This window comes from Lacerta agilis, chromosome 16 (genome assembly GCF_009819535.1).
Source record: "Lacerta agilis isolate rLacAgi1 chromosome 16, rLacAgi1.pri, whole genome shotgun sequence".
Classification (NCBI taxonomy): domain Eukaryota; kingdom Metazoa; phylum Chordata; class Lepidosauria; order Squamata; family Lacertidae; genus Lacerta; species Lacerta agilis.
In genome coordinates, this window is record NC_046327.1 from 20540960 (window position 1) to 20553828 (window position 12869).

Here is a 12869-nt window from a genome sequence, read left to right on the forward strand (position 1 = left end):
GTGTGTGTGTCTCCCCTCCAAATATATCTGCTAAACTCCTCTGGGTTGCAATTCCACCCCCCTCTTCCCATAAAACAAAAGCAGGATTCCTTAGGAGCAGATGAAAGCAGGAGCGAGAACAGAAGGGTGCAGATTCTTGGCTTGCTTCTGCGGGGTGCGGCGGGTTATGGAGTACAAGAGAAAGATGCTGCAGCCGTCCAAGGAGCCCTCGCTCCCTCCGAGGAAGTTCTGCTGGACTTCTGCCACTGCGAGTGTCATCCTGCCAGTTGCCTAATTAACCTCAAGTTGTTTCCCTTTGGGGGATGGAATGTACATATAGACCAAACAGAAAAGGGAGGCATGTCTCTGTTGCAACTTCCAGCTCCTTCACAAAAGCCATGCGCTCGGTTTGGTGTGGGCACACCCTGGCATCTGAGCAGGGCACACCAGAACCGAGAGAGAGAGAGAGAGAGAGAGAGAGAGAGAGAGAGAGAATATGCTGTGTGCATGTGCCCAGCACATGAATGCCGTCACATGTTGCGCAGGGGGAAACATGTGCGAGGATGACTTACCTGCTTGGTACTCGGGAAATGTAGCTACATGTGGGAGGAAAGTGCCACTCCCTCAAGATCGCCATGTAAGAGGCATGAAGCGGGAGCTGTGGTGAGAGGGAGCCCAGCATGGAGGGCCACAGAAGGCTGAGAAGTGGGCTGGGAGGAACATTGCAGACACTCACTATACCTTTAAAGCACAGTCAAAGCCTGGATAGCTCAGTTGGTTAGAGCGTGCTGCTGCTAATGTCAAGCTTGCAGGTTCGATCCCTGTATGGGACATTTTCCTGCATTGCAGGGGGTTGGACTAGATGACCCGCAGGGTCCCTTCCAAATCTACAGTGCTATAATAATAATAATAATAATAATAATAATAATAATAATAATAATAATAATATATTTATACCCAGCCCTCCCCAGCCAGGGCAGCTAACACCAAATATAAATTACAATAAAATGTAATAGAAAACAACAAACAAACAAATAGTTAATTAAAATATGGCTTAAAATGCAGCTTAAAATGCAGCCTCATTTTAGTAATAGCCCATAAATCAAGACCATAAAGGGAGGAAACATCAGATATTCACCCGAGCCAGCTATCCATGCTGGTCCTACATGGGCCAGCAAAAAAGCCAAGGGAAAATTTATATACCAAATCCCATATAAGGGGTCAGAGTGAGTCTAAGCCGAAGGCCAGGCGGAACAGCTCTGTCTTGCAGGCCCTGAGGAAAGATGTCAAATCCCACAGGGCCCTGGTCTCTTGTGAGAAGAGTGTTGCACCAAGTTGGGGCCAGTGCTGAAAAGGCCCTGGCCCTAATTGAAACCAATCTAACCTCCTTGAGGCTCGGGACCTCCAAAGTGTTGTTATTTATGGACCTTAAGGTCCTCCGCGGGACATACCAGGAGAGGCAGTCCCATAGGTACGAGGGTCCTAGGCCGCATAGGGCTTTAAAGGTCAAAAGCTCAAAGGATTCTGGGTACTGTAGTTTGTCCCTCACAGAGTAATCATTCCCAGAAACCCTTAACAAACTATAGTGCCAGAATTCTTTAGGGAGGCAGAACATGCTTTGAGTGTGCTTTAAAGGTAACAGAATGCTTTTCCAAGAGCCATTGAAATCTGGAGTCTGGGAATCTGGAAAATGAATCTATTTGCTCCAGATTATATTTCCGGTAGGGTCATAGGAAGTTGCCTTATGCCATCTCTACCTCACAATCACGTACTGGTAGCATCTGTCCAGGATTCTGGAGCCAAGTCTTCCCCCATCTGCACCTAGAGATGCTGGGGGTTGAACCTAAGACCTCATGTAGGCAATGTACAGTATGTGCCTCTCTGCCACTGAACTACAGCCCAGTTAAGGTTGGGCTAAATATTTATAATAGGCGGATCCATGGGTCATTGTCAATGGCATAATGCTCTTGTGTAAGTGAACAATTTGTGTTCTCGGTTCACCCTGATGCTGTCCAGCAGTGATATGGAGAGTATGGGTCCCTTCCTCCCCAGTTCTGCAGAAGTGAGAGTCACACCCACCCACATTCACCAGTTTGGGAAGGAGCTGCCCCTCTGCCTTGTCTCTCACTTCTCTGCCTTCCCAGTTAAGCTGCAACATGGCCCATAGCGTAGCAGAGGGTGCCATCACCACTGCAGGCAGACCTGAACACAAGAGGCTTCAGGAGGAAGCAGGAAGCAAGCACGCAGAAGCTGTCATCACCGTGAGTCAAGCTGCGAGGGCTGCTGCACCCAGTCACCCTCGTGGATGACTTATGTCATGTGCAACTCCGTTGACCCTCCTAGACCTCTCAGCAGCTTTCAGTTTCATCGTCCTTAGCATCCTTTTGGGCCGACTGGCTGGTTTAGGGCTTGGGGGCATGACCTATTGGTGGTTGGGAAAGGCAGAGTGCCATGGGTGCAGAGAAACGGTGGGAGGAACCCGCTGGGGAACCACCAAGGGAAGGAGGCTCAGAGCCCAGAGATTAGTGGTGGTGCGGGAACAACAATGAGTGGCCAGAGGGAGAAGACAAGGTATAGGTCAGTGTTTTTCAACCACTGTTCCGCGGCACACTAGTGTGCCGCGAGATGTTGCCTGGTGTGCCGTGGGAAAAATGGAAAAATTACTTTATATATAGTCAATATAGGCACAGAGTAAAATTTTTTAACATTTTCTAATGGTGGTGTGCCTCGTGATTTTTTTCATGAAACAAGTGTGCCTTTGCCCAAAAAAGGTTGAAAAACACTGGTATAGGTGATGTCGGAAGCTGAGAAGGTAGCAAGGCTTAGGGAGTTGGGAGAGTGTGGCAGAGATAAGTCCTGAATCAGGGGCAGAAGATGAAGCAGAAGAGCAGAGGAAGGGAGGCCAAGAGGCAGAGATGAGCCAGGCTAGTGTAGAGTAGTAGTAGTAGTAGTAGTAATAATAATAATAATAATAATAATAATAATAATAATAATAATAATAATAATAATAATAATTTATTTGTGCCCCGCCCATCTGGCTGGGTTTCCCCAGCCACTCTGGGCAGCTTCCAACAAAGATTAAAAAATACATTAAAATGTCACACATTAAAAGCTTCCCTCCTCTCCACTTTTGACTCCCAGAAGCAGAAGAGGGCTGAAAGAGGCAGAGCAAAGGCAAACTGCTTGAAGACATAGTCTCCGGTTGCTTGGGACAAGCCCTGGAGAGGAGGGGACATAGATAGCTGTGGAGAGGCAGGGGCTTTCGGTCTTGGCAACTGATTTCATGGGGCAAGACCACCGGAAATGAGCTGCTGTCATAGGAGTCAACTCCTAGGAGTCAAGGGGTCTTCGTCCGTCCCCCCAAGCTATAGCAATGGATCCAGAAGTAGCCCCTAGCTATGTAAAATTGCAACCTAAGCAGTTTCTGTGCCAGATCTGGACCTAAACCCTGATTGAAATGGATCTAGAAGGTCAGTTTGGATCTGGATCTTATCTGCAACAGATATTTTGCTACACTCCCCTACTGACAGACAGTGTTGGTTTGATCAAATGTAGCATTTTAATCCTGAATCTTGTCTGTCTGTTTTTTGGGATCGACACCCTGGCCACTTTTGCATTTCCTCAAAAAGCGAAGTTGAGGAAGCTTGGCTGAAAGTCAGGAGATGCTTTTAAGCTCAGCTGTGCATGCATTAAACTCTTTAGTTTAAGAATGGTTTAAGGCAGCCGTCCCCAACCTGGTGCCCTCCAAATGCTTTGGACAGCAACTCCCATCAGAATTATAGTCCAAAAAAGATCAGGAGGTCCTAGGATGGGGGAAAGTGGGTTTAAGATACAGGAAGAGTTTTGCTCTTCGTGAAGAGTTCTGATGGATGAGGTTTCCTCTAGTCTTTCTGTGCTGTGGCTCTAGATTCTTATAAACGCCCACATACTCTCTCCAAGTAGTGTGAAAAACAGCAATTTGGGTGGACGTTCTGTAGATAAGAAGTAAAAACCCTCCTGTCAAGGAATAGCTCAGATTTGCCATTGCGGCTGATCTGGGGCCAGCTGCGGTGCTATTTTAGCCGGTCCCTGGCAGCCGAATGGATTCAGGGTCTTTTAGCAGCAAGAGAAAAAGTGTGCAGTAAATGTCAGGGAAATGCTAAAGTCTCTTTTCCCAGCCTCCCCCGAATCCTTCCCGATTGAGATCTGACCCTTGGGAACGAAGTGATTTGGAGACGGATTTAACAGGCTGGACTAGACTTGCGTCTGGTTTTGATTACTGCACATTTCACTCGGTCCCAAGCATTGTGTCACTGCTGGGCAAATATTTTGCAGCAGAATTTCCACGGAACTGCACCTGGGAGCAGACCTGAAGGAGGGGCTTGTGTTTTCTTGGTAGTGAAAGGAAACAAGCAAATCTCACCACTTCTCTTTCTAGGGGTCCTTACAGAAGCATCTTTCATTCTGTCTCCCTCGTCAAGACCCCAATATGCAATGCTAGCTTTCTCCATTCCTAAGGAGAGTGCATTTTTAAAGTCTGGACTGTTAGAAAATTCTACATAGCTCAGTAATGTAAAATGAGAGAATACCAGAAATGTAATGCATTCATCAATTTCCTTGGAAAGGAACTTGCTTTGTGGGTCTGCAAAAGATCTTAAGAACCACCAGTGCTTTTTTTTCTGGGAGGGAAACGGTGGGGGAACTCACTACTAAGTTTGTTTGTTTGTTTGTTTGTTTGTTTGTTTGTTTGTTTGTTGCAGGCCTGATCGTAGTGCCACCCCCACCCCTGGCAATGGCTAAATGTGATATGTGAGTAATAAACTTAAGCAGACAATGACCTGAATTAGAAATAGCCACAACTTTATTGATTACAGATACAGGTGAATTTTTGGCTCAGGCATTGGGTGTATATCCATTCCAGCCCCCCTCACAAAAAACCCAATTATTTAATTTTTAAAAGGTAAGGGAACCCAGTTCCCCTAAGTTTCTACTCAAAAAAAAGCCCCCTGAGAATCACCTTTATGGACGAGAGAGGTCCAACGGGGCTGCAAGGCACAAACAGGACACAAATGTAATGTAATGACACCCCCCCCGGCTGTAGTTTGTTCCCTGAGCTATACTGCCTCTGTACATGGAGGTTCCACTTAGCAAATTCTGCTAAAAGCTGCAGAAGATTTCTATTCTCCATAAACTGAAATGCTTTGTTGAATGCAAGCATCTATACGACAGACAAGGGTGCCGTCCTTCCTAGTATTACATTTGGCAAGCAGCTGATGACAAGGGCATGTGCCTCCATGCCTTGGTAGGGAACATGGGGTGCAGTCCCACGGCAAAATTCCAACCCCATGACTCCCATTTAAAAAGAAATGATAAACAACTGGGGCAAAGTCTCCTCCCTGTACTGACATTTTATGGCAAAGCTACCTGATCGTTACAAGAAGCATTGCAACGCAGGCAAGGGTGCCTGAGGTAAGATCCGTTTCTATGGTTTAATTCTGTGGAAAGAAAATTTAAATGATCCAGGTGTTGTCATTTGGCTGCTTTAGACTTTTAAAGGGGAGGGTGGGAGCCCTCAGTCCTGGGGGCCAAATGTGCTTCTCCAGGCCTCAATCTGGCCCTCAGCACTCTTTCCAGGCCATGTCCCACATTGGCCTTGCTCCAAATATTTTGGTCTGGCCGAAATGTGTGCTCGGTAAGAGCTAAGGCCGCTTGTTTCTCTGGCTGGATAATGGAGAGTGTCTGGATTTATGTTGTGTGTGTAGAGAACCTTCTGATTTCCGCGTGGCAGGAATGGTGCTTCCTGTATGAAGTCACATTCATAGAATCATAGAATCATAGAGTTGGAAGAGACCACAAGGGCCATCCAGTCCAACCCCCAAGCAGGAAACACCATCAAAGCATTTCTGACAGATGACTGTCAAGCCTCTGCTTAAAGACCTCCAAAGAAGGAGACTCCACCACACTCCTTGGTAGCCAATTCCACTGCCGAGCAGCTCTCACTGTCAGGAGGTTCTTCCTAATGTTTAGGTGGAATCTTCTTTCTTGTAGTTTGAATCCATTGCTCCGTGTCTGCTTCTCTGGAGCAGCAGAAAACAACCTTTCACCCTCCTCTATATGACATCCTTTTATATATTTGAACATGGCTATCATATCACCCTTTAACCTTCTCTTCTCCAGGCTAAACATACCCAGCTCCCTAAGCCGTTCCTCATAAGGCATTGTTTCCAGGCCTTTGACCATTTTGGTTTCCCTCTTCTGGACACGTTCCAGCTTGTCAGTATCCTTCTTGAACTGTGGTGCCCAGAACTGGACACAGTATTCCAGGTGAGGTCTGACCAGAGCGGAATATAGTGGTACTATTACTTCCCTTGATCTAGGTGTTATACTCCTATTGATGCAGCCCAGAATTGCATTGGCTTTTTTAGCTGCTGCATCACACTGTTGACTCATGTCAAGTTTGTGGTCTACCAAGACTCCTAGATCCTTTTCACATGTACTGCTCTCAAGCCAGGTGTCACCCATCCTGTATTTGTGCCTTTCATTTTTTTTTGCCCAAGTGTAGTACTTTACATTTCTCCTTGTTAAAATTCATCTTGTTTGCTTTGGCCCAGTTGTCTAATCTGTTAAGGTCATTTTGAAGTGTGATCCTGTCCTCTGGGGTATTAGCCACCCCTCCCAATTTGGTGTCATCTGCAAACTTGATCAGGATGCCCTCAAGCCCATCATCCAAGTCATTGATGAAGATGTTGAATAAGACTGGGCCCAAGACAGAACCCTATGGCACCCCACTAGTCACTTCTCTCCAGGATGAAGAGGAGCCATTGATGAGCACCCTTTGGGTTCGGTCAGTCAGCCAGTTACAAATCCACTGAATGGTAGCATTGTCTAGCCCACATTTTACCAGCTTCTTTACAAGAATATCATGGGGCACCTTGTCAAAGGCATTGCTGAAATCAAGATAGGCTACATCCACAGCGTTCCCTTCATCTACCAGGCTTGTAATTCTGTCAAAAAATGAGATCAGATTGGTCTGACATGACTTATTTTTCAGAAACCCATGCTGACTTTTAGTGATCACAGCGTTCCTTTCTAGGTGCTCACAGACCGTTTGCTTAATGATCTGCTCTAGAATCTTTCCTGGTATTGATGTCAGGCTGACTGGGTGGTAATTGTTTGGGTCCTCTCTTTCCCCCTTTTTGAAAATAGGGACAACATTTGCCCTCCTCCAGTCTGCTGGCACTTCGCCTGTTCTCCAGGAATTCTCAAAGATTACTGCCAGTGGTTCTGAAATCACCTCTGCCAGTTCTTTTAATACTCTTGGATGTAGTTCATCTGGCCCTGGAGACTTGAATACATCTAAATTAGCCAAGTATTCCTGTACTACCTCCTTACTTATTCTGGGCTGTGTTTCCCCTGCTGAATCATCTGCATTCATTGCCCCCACCTGCTTTTTTTTACTTTAGCAGTACCCTCCAGCATTTTTCAGCAGAAAATTGGGACACGTGTTAGCTGGCTTAGACAGGACCGCGGCACTAAAAGATCCACAACTCAGCCAGCCGCCTCCCCTCTCGCAGCCCCACGTTCCCTCCGTGCTCACTTCCTCCATCCACACCACACCTCGCGCTACCATGAAAGTGGTGGCGGCTTTGGCGGCAGCAGAGAGGGGCCAGCAAGAGCGCCGCGCCCACCTGCCACCTCTGGTCCAGCGGTGAAATGCTTCCCCCACGCACAAGGTTTCCGTTCCACAAAGGTTCCGCTGCTATGTAATAACCTGCAGTTTCATAAGAGTATATATTTAAAGTAGATAATTAGATGAGCAAATTAAATGAATCTGGATATGCAGAAGATATTAAAGAATAAATTTAAGGAACCGCAGAAAGAGGGAGAAGGAAGTCAAAGTTTGAAATGTTGAATTGATTGTAAAACTAATGAAATGTATAAACTTGAAAAGTATAAAGAAAAACTTTTTTAAAAAAAAATAAAATAAAAGTTCCGCTGCTAAGTGCAAACGCCAGTTGCAAGCAGTGGCTCCTCCCGTTTCAGTGGCGGCAGTGCTGGAGAGGGGAAAAGGGGATATTCCTGGATGAAATCAGAAGCCAGGATTGCTTCTGTAATTCCGTGAACGCCCCGGGGAATTAGGGACGCTTGGAGGGTATGCTTTGGCCTTTTACCGCAATTGCCTCTGGCCTTGTCCCCCGTTGGCATCCTGTAGCCCTTGGAAGGTGATCTGGGAGGGAATGTAAGCCGTAATCCAAAGCCAGTTTAGCCAACAGTCAATGGCACAATGCGAGTTGTAGTCCAACAACATCTGAGGATCCAAAGTTGAAGATCACTGCTCTAGATCCATCTGCCTCTTTGTTCCAGGTAAACCTATTAGAGTTTTCTTCTTTAAAACCTCAGTGACCAGTCTTTTAGGTGCATTGGTGGGAACAAAGTACAGTGGTGCCCCGCTAGACGAATGACTCGCTAGACAAAAAACTCGCTAGACGAAGGCATTCGTCTAGCGGAAGGTTGCCCCGCAAGACGAATTTGTCTATGGGGCTGCCTCGCAAGACGATAATTTTTTTTTTTCGTCTAGCGAAAACCGTGGTTTGCGTTGGTGCTTCACTAGACGAAAAAAAACGCTAGACGAAAATATTCGCAGAACGAATTATTTTCGTCTAGCGGGGCACCACTGTAGGTAGCTTCCAGGAGACAGGAAGAGCATTAAAGGCAAATAAATAAATACGGACCCAAGGCAGGCATCAGCCGTGGGCCTGCCATGGTAGTGGAGGTTGGCAGGTGCCCTGACTAGGGTTGGACGATATCCAGTTTTCAACATCGCAATTTATTACCAGCTAAACATTGTGATATATTGATATGTCATGACAGTGCTTTTTTTCTTTAAAAAAATGTTTAGGGGTACTCTCATTTTGACGATTCACTGTGCTAGAGAAGAAACTAATTTTTTTAGTTTCTTCTCCCATTAGATTCACAAAATATGTAGGGGTATGCGTACCCCCATCATGATGTCTGAAATAAGGATGGAGCTATGTTGAGGCATTGTCTGGCTTCGCGGTTTTCCCCGCATCGTGGTTTTTGCCAGCGCCTGCTCTTGTGATTCGCTGCTTTCTGCATGAGGCAGGGGGATGTTGAGCCAGCAGAGTAAACAGGGCTGCAGGAATCAAGAGATGCATTGGCTGGCTTCACGGTTTTCCCCGTGTTGTGATTTTTGCATAACACACACACCATGATTTGCGATATATTGCCAGGTCAAAAATTTTGAAACCGATATCACAATATAGACTTCAAACCAGTTTGGGACAATATATAGATATATTGTCCTGACCACATATATCCCGCTACCCACCTTGCCCTGAGTAGAGTATGTGCCATCAAATGTGGCAGAAGTGGCCCATCTTAGAAAACTGGCCAGCAACAGCCCAGATGCACACAGGTGAGAAAACCCAAGCAGGTGGGTGGAGACAGCAAGATTTTCCAGAGCATCAGCCAAGCCACCCAGCTCATGAGTTTCATCGGTGGGAACGAAACACTGGGCTGGATGAAGCTTGCTTAGGCCTGATCCAGCAGCAATGCATATCACCCCACCCTTTTAAAAATACCATTTTTTGTGTGGTGGTGGTTGGTGTGTTGTTTTTTGTTTGTGTGTGTGTTTTTGCAGTGACTCCCTGCCGCAGCTGTAAAAAGGCAAGGTTACAGCTTTATGCACACATCAAAGGCTCGCAGAAGCCTACTGCCTTCGCCTCTGGCCACTGTGAGAGGATGCAGTTCTCCCTCGACCTCTTTACTACCTTCTATGGTAACAAGAAGGAACCTTCTGCGATGAGGAAATTCCTTAAGAGGGAACCAAAACTCTTCACAGTAGCAGCAGATATGGATGTTTGTACCTTGTGTACAAGCAGCTCCCACAAGGAACAACAACAATAACAATGACTGTGTAGCACTCACAGTAGTAGATGCAATCAGCAGAAATAAGTAGTAAAACTTTGTGAGTTTCTATCACTTCAGCTGCTGGCTGAAGGTTATATATTTGAATATTTCCCCTCACCCAACACTGGATGAAACGTCATTTTTTAGCATCTCAGAGAGAAAATGGCTTCATTTTGCTACCTTTCTGTCTGGAGGGGTATCTTCCCATGAGGGACTGTTTAAGGGTGCAGTTCCCCTACCTCCAGCATCTTAAATTTGTCTAAGAGGAAGTAAGTCCTAATGAATTCAAGTGAGGCAAGTGAGGTTAGGGTTGCTGCTGGTTTTCTTCTCCATCCTCATCCCTTTTTCTTTTTGTGCTGTGTCTTTTACCTGCTTGAGGGCAGGTGGTGTCTAGTTCTTTATTGATCTTATGTAAGCTGCTGTGGGAGTCTTTTCGGCCTCAAAGGAAGATACAAACAAGCAAGCACATCTCATTCCTGTATTGCAGAAAGGGACAGAGAATCTTAGGGTGAGAGATCTTTCCCAACTATTACATTGCTATCCTGCCCTTCTTTTATGGAACCCACTATAATATGCATAGTTTTATCCTCACCATATCCCCATGCCAGGGGCAGCCCAAGACATTTTGGCCCCTGAAGCAAAGCAAAAAATTGTGTCCCCTCTCCCCACCAGGGAATAAGGGGTGAGTGAAGACCTACATCAGGAACAAGGGGGAAATAAAGATCTTCTTTGGGACTGCCGCCTCTGGATCCTACCGCCTGAGGCAGTTGCCTCACCTTGCCTCATGGGTGGGCCGTGCAGTAGGTCGAGCTGAGAGATAGTGGCTGGTACAAGGGGGCACAGCGAGCATCATCGTGGCCGACACTGACCACCCTCTTCAGGGGCAAACGGGCTGAGATTTGAACCCAGGTGTCTCAACTCAAATCTCAATTTCTTCACTGATTCTCTCCCCTCCAGTAGGACAATCTTGTCCTTCTTTAAAATGCTGGGATCCCCACATCAGCAGCCTCCTCCCCACCTCACAACCCCTCGAGGTTTTAAAGTTGCCATCCTGAGAGCAACAGACATCTACAGTATACACTTCTGACAAACGATAACACTAGCAAATCAAGACCAGCATTCTTTGCGCTGAAATACACAGCCTCCCCCAGGAAGCAGGTCAGAGCTGAGAGCCAATCCTTCCGAAAGGACATTGCACCAGCACTGACCTCGGCCTTCCGCTCCGAGTGCCAGAACTCTTTGACATCTCTTTGACATCTCTCTAATCCTCTCTCTTAGCAGCGCACCAAACAGAGCAAACAATCCTTCGCAAAACCACAAACCAAACACGCTCTGCTACCCATGCAAGTCTTGTGCCGACCCATACACTCCTCGTTGTTGATGTCATCACCTGAGAACCAGCCAACTGGGGTGGGTAGCAGAAAAATTATTGAAGTAATGGAAGGCAGCCAGGTCACATGAGTGAAGACCTTGCGTCCCTCACCTGCACACTCAGTTTAAAACGAAAATATACCTTCTTTCCCCACTCTGTGCAATGAATGGGTTAGACACATGCGTAAATAAAACACGGCTATCTCATCATGTCTAGTTGGGCCTTCCAGAATCTGTTCATCTCCACAACAAGAAGCAGGTCTGTTAGCATCTTATCCGAGATGAACAAGATATGGGCGTGTGGCGACTTATTAGTGAGGGCCGCAGGCTGGGAAGACACTTGAGTTGTATCCAATGCTGCTGCTCCACTTGCAGAGCAGATTGTGCGGTTAGTGGAGACAGGAGAGAGAAGGGAAGCCCTTTGCACAACGGGAACTCTACTCGCAGGCCCTTGGACTGTTACATCAGTTTCTCATTGGCTTTGTGCCTGTAGCCTAACACAGCAAAGCATCCAGCAGTGTTTTTGGGCAATAGCTTCTGGTCAGGAGCTGTCCACCTAAGAAGACTTGAGATTTCAGCATTCATAACCCTGACAGATTCACAAAGATTTTTAACTGTTAACTCACCTCAGTAGCACTTCTTAGAATCTTAGAATTGTAGAGTTGGAAGGAACCACAACGGTCATCTAGTCATCTAGTCCAACCCTCTGCAATGCAGGAATCTTTTTGCCCAACATGGGGCTCAAACCCACAACCTTGAGATTGAGAGTCTCTTGCTCTACCGACTGGGCTATCCTGCAGAAGGAGATGCAGGGGTGAGAGCTTGCCCTATGAGTAGAAGTTATGGTGCTGAAGGGAATTCCTGAGCGAGATTCTGCCCATCTTTTCCTAGAAGGGCATGTGCCCACAAGCCAAAGCAGTCTGACAAAAATCACATGCATTCAGTTGCCAAACCCAGTCAGCCCCCTCCAAAAAACAAACAAACCAGCAGCTCCGTCTTCAGTAAGGACATAACCAGAAGCAAGCTTTATTTTCACAGCCTGGTTTAAATTTTTTTTTTTTAAACCAGTTCTCAGGGAGGGACATTGTATTTCTCAGTGGAGCATATTTCAGGGTGCTAACAAGAGCACACCCAACAAGGAACTGTAGCTAATCAGAGATATCTGATTCATATACCTGCATGACACACGTTTTCAAGTATGCATTTGTCCTAATTCTCATAACAGATGTATGCGTGTGTGTGTGTGTGTGTGTGTGTGTATACACACATAATATATATGTATTATTTATATGTATTATTTATCTACTGTTGCTGCTGCTGCTATAATATTTATTTATTCTATTTATATTGTATTTTATTGCCTACACTTCACCCTAAGTTAATGCAATGTGTGAACTGTGCCTTTCAGATGCTGTGGGGAGTTGCTGTGGATGCATAGCTAACAAGTTGATTTCTGCTCACTCTTTACTGCCTGTGCAAACTTTTTACGGCCTGCACAGTGCATGATAAGCTGGCACCCATAACTGCAGCTCCCACTCTGCCCCCTGGTGCTCTTAACACGATCTGTGTCGGTCGCTGTGAGAGGCAAGCAGAAAGCAAAGTTTGCAGTT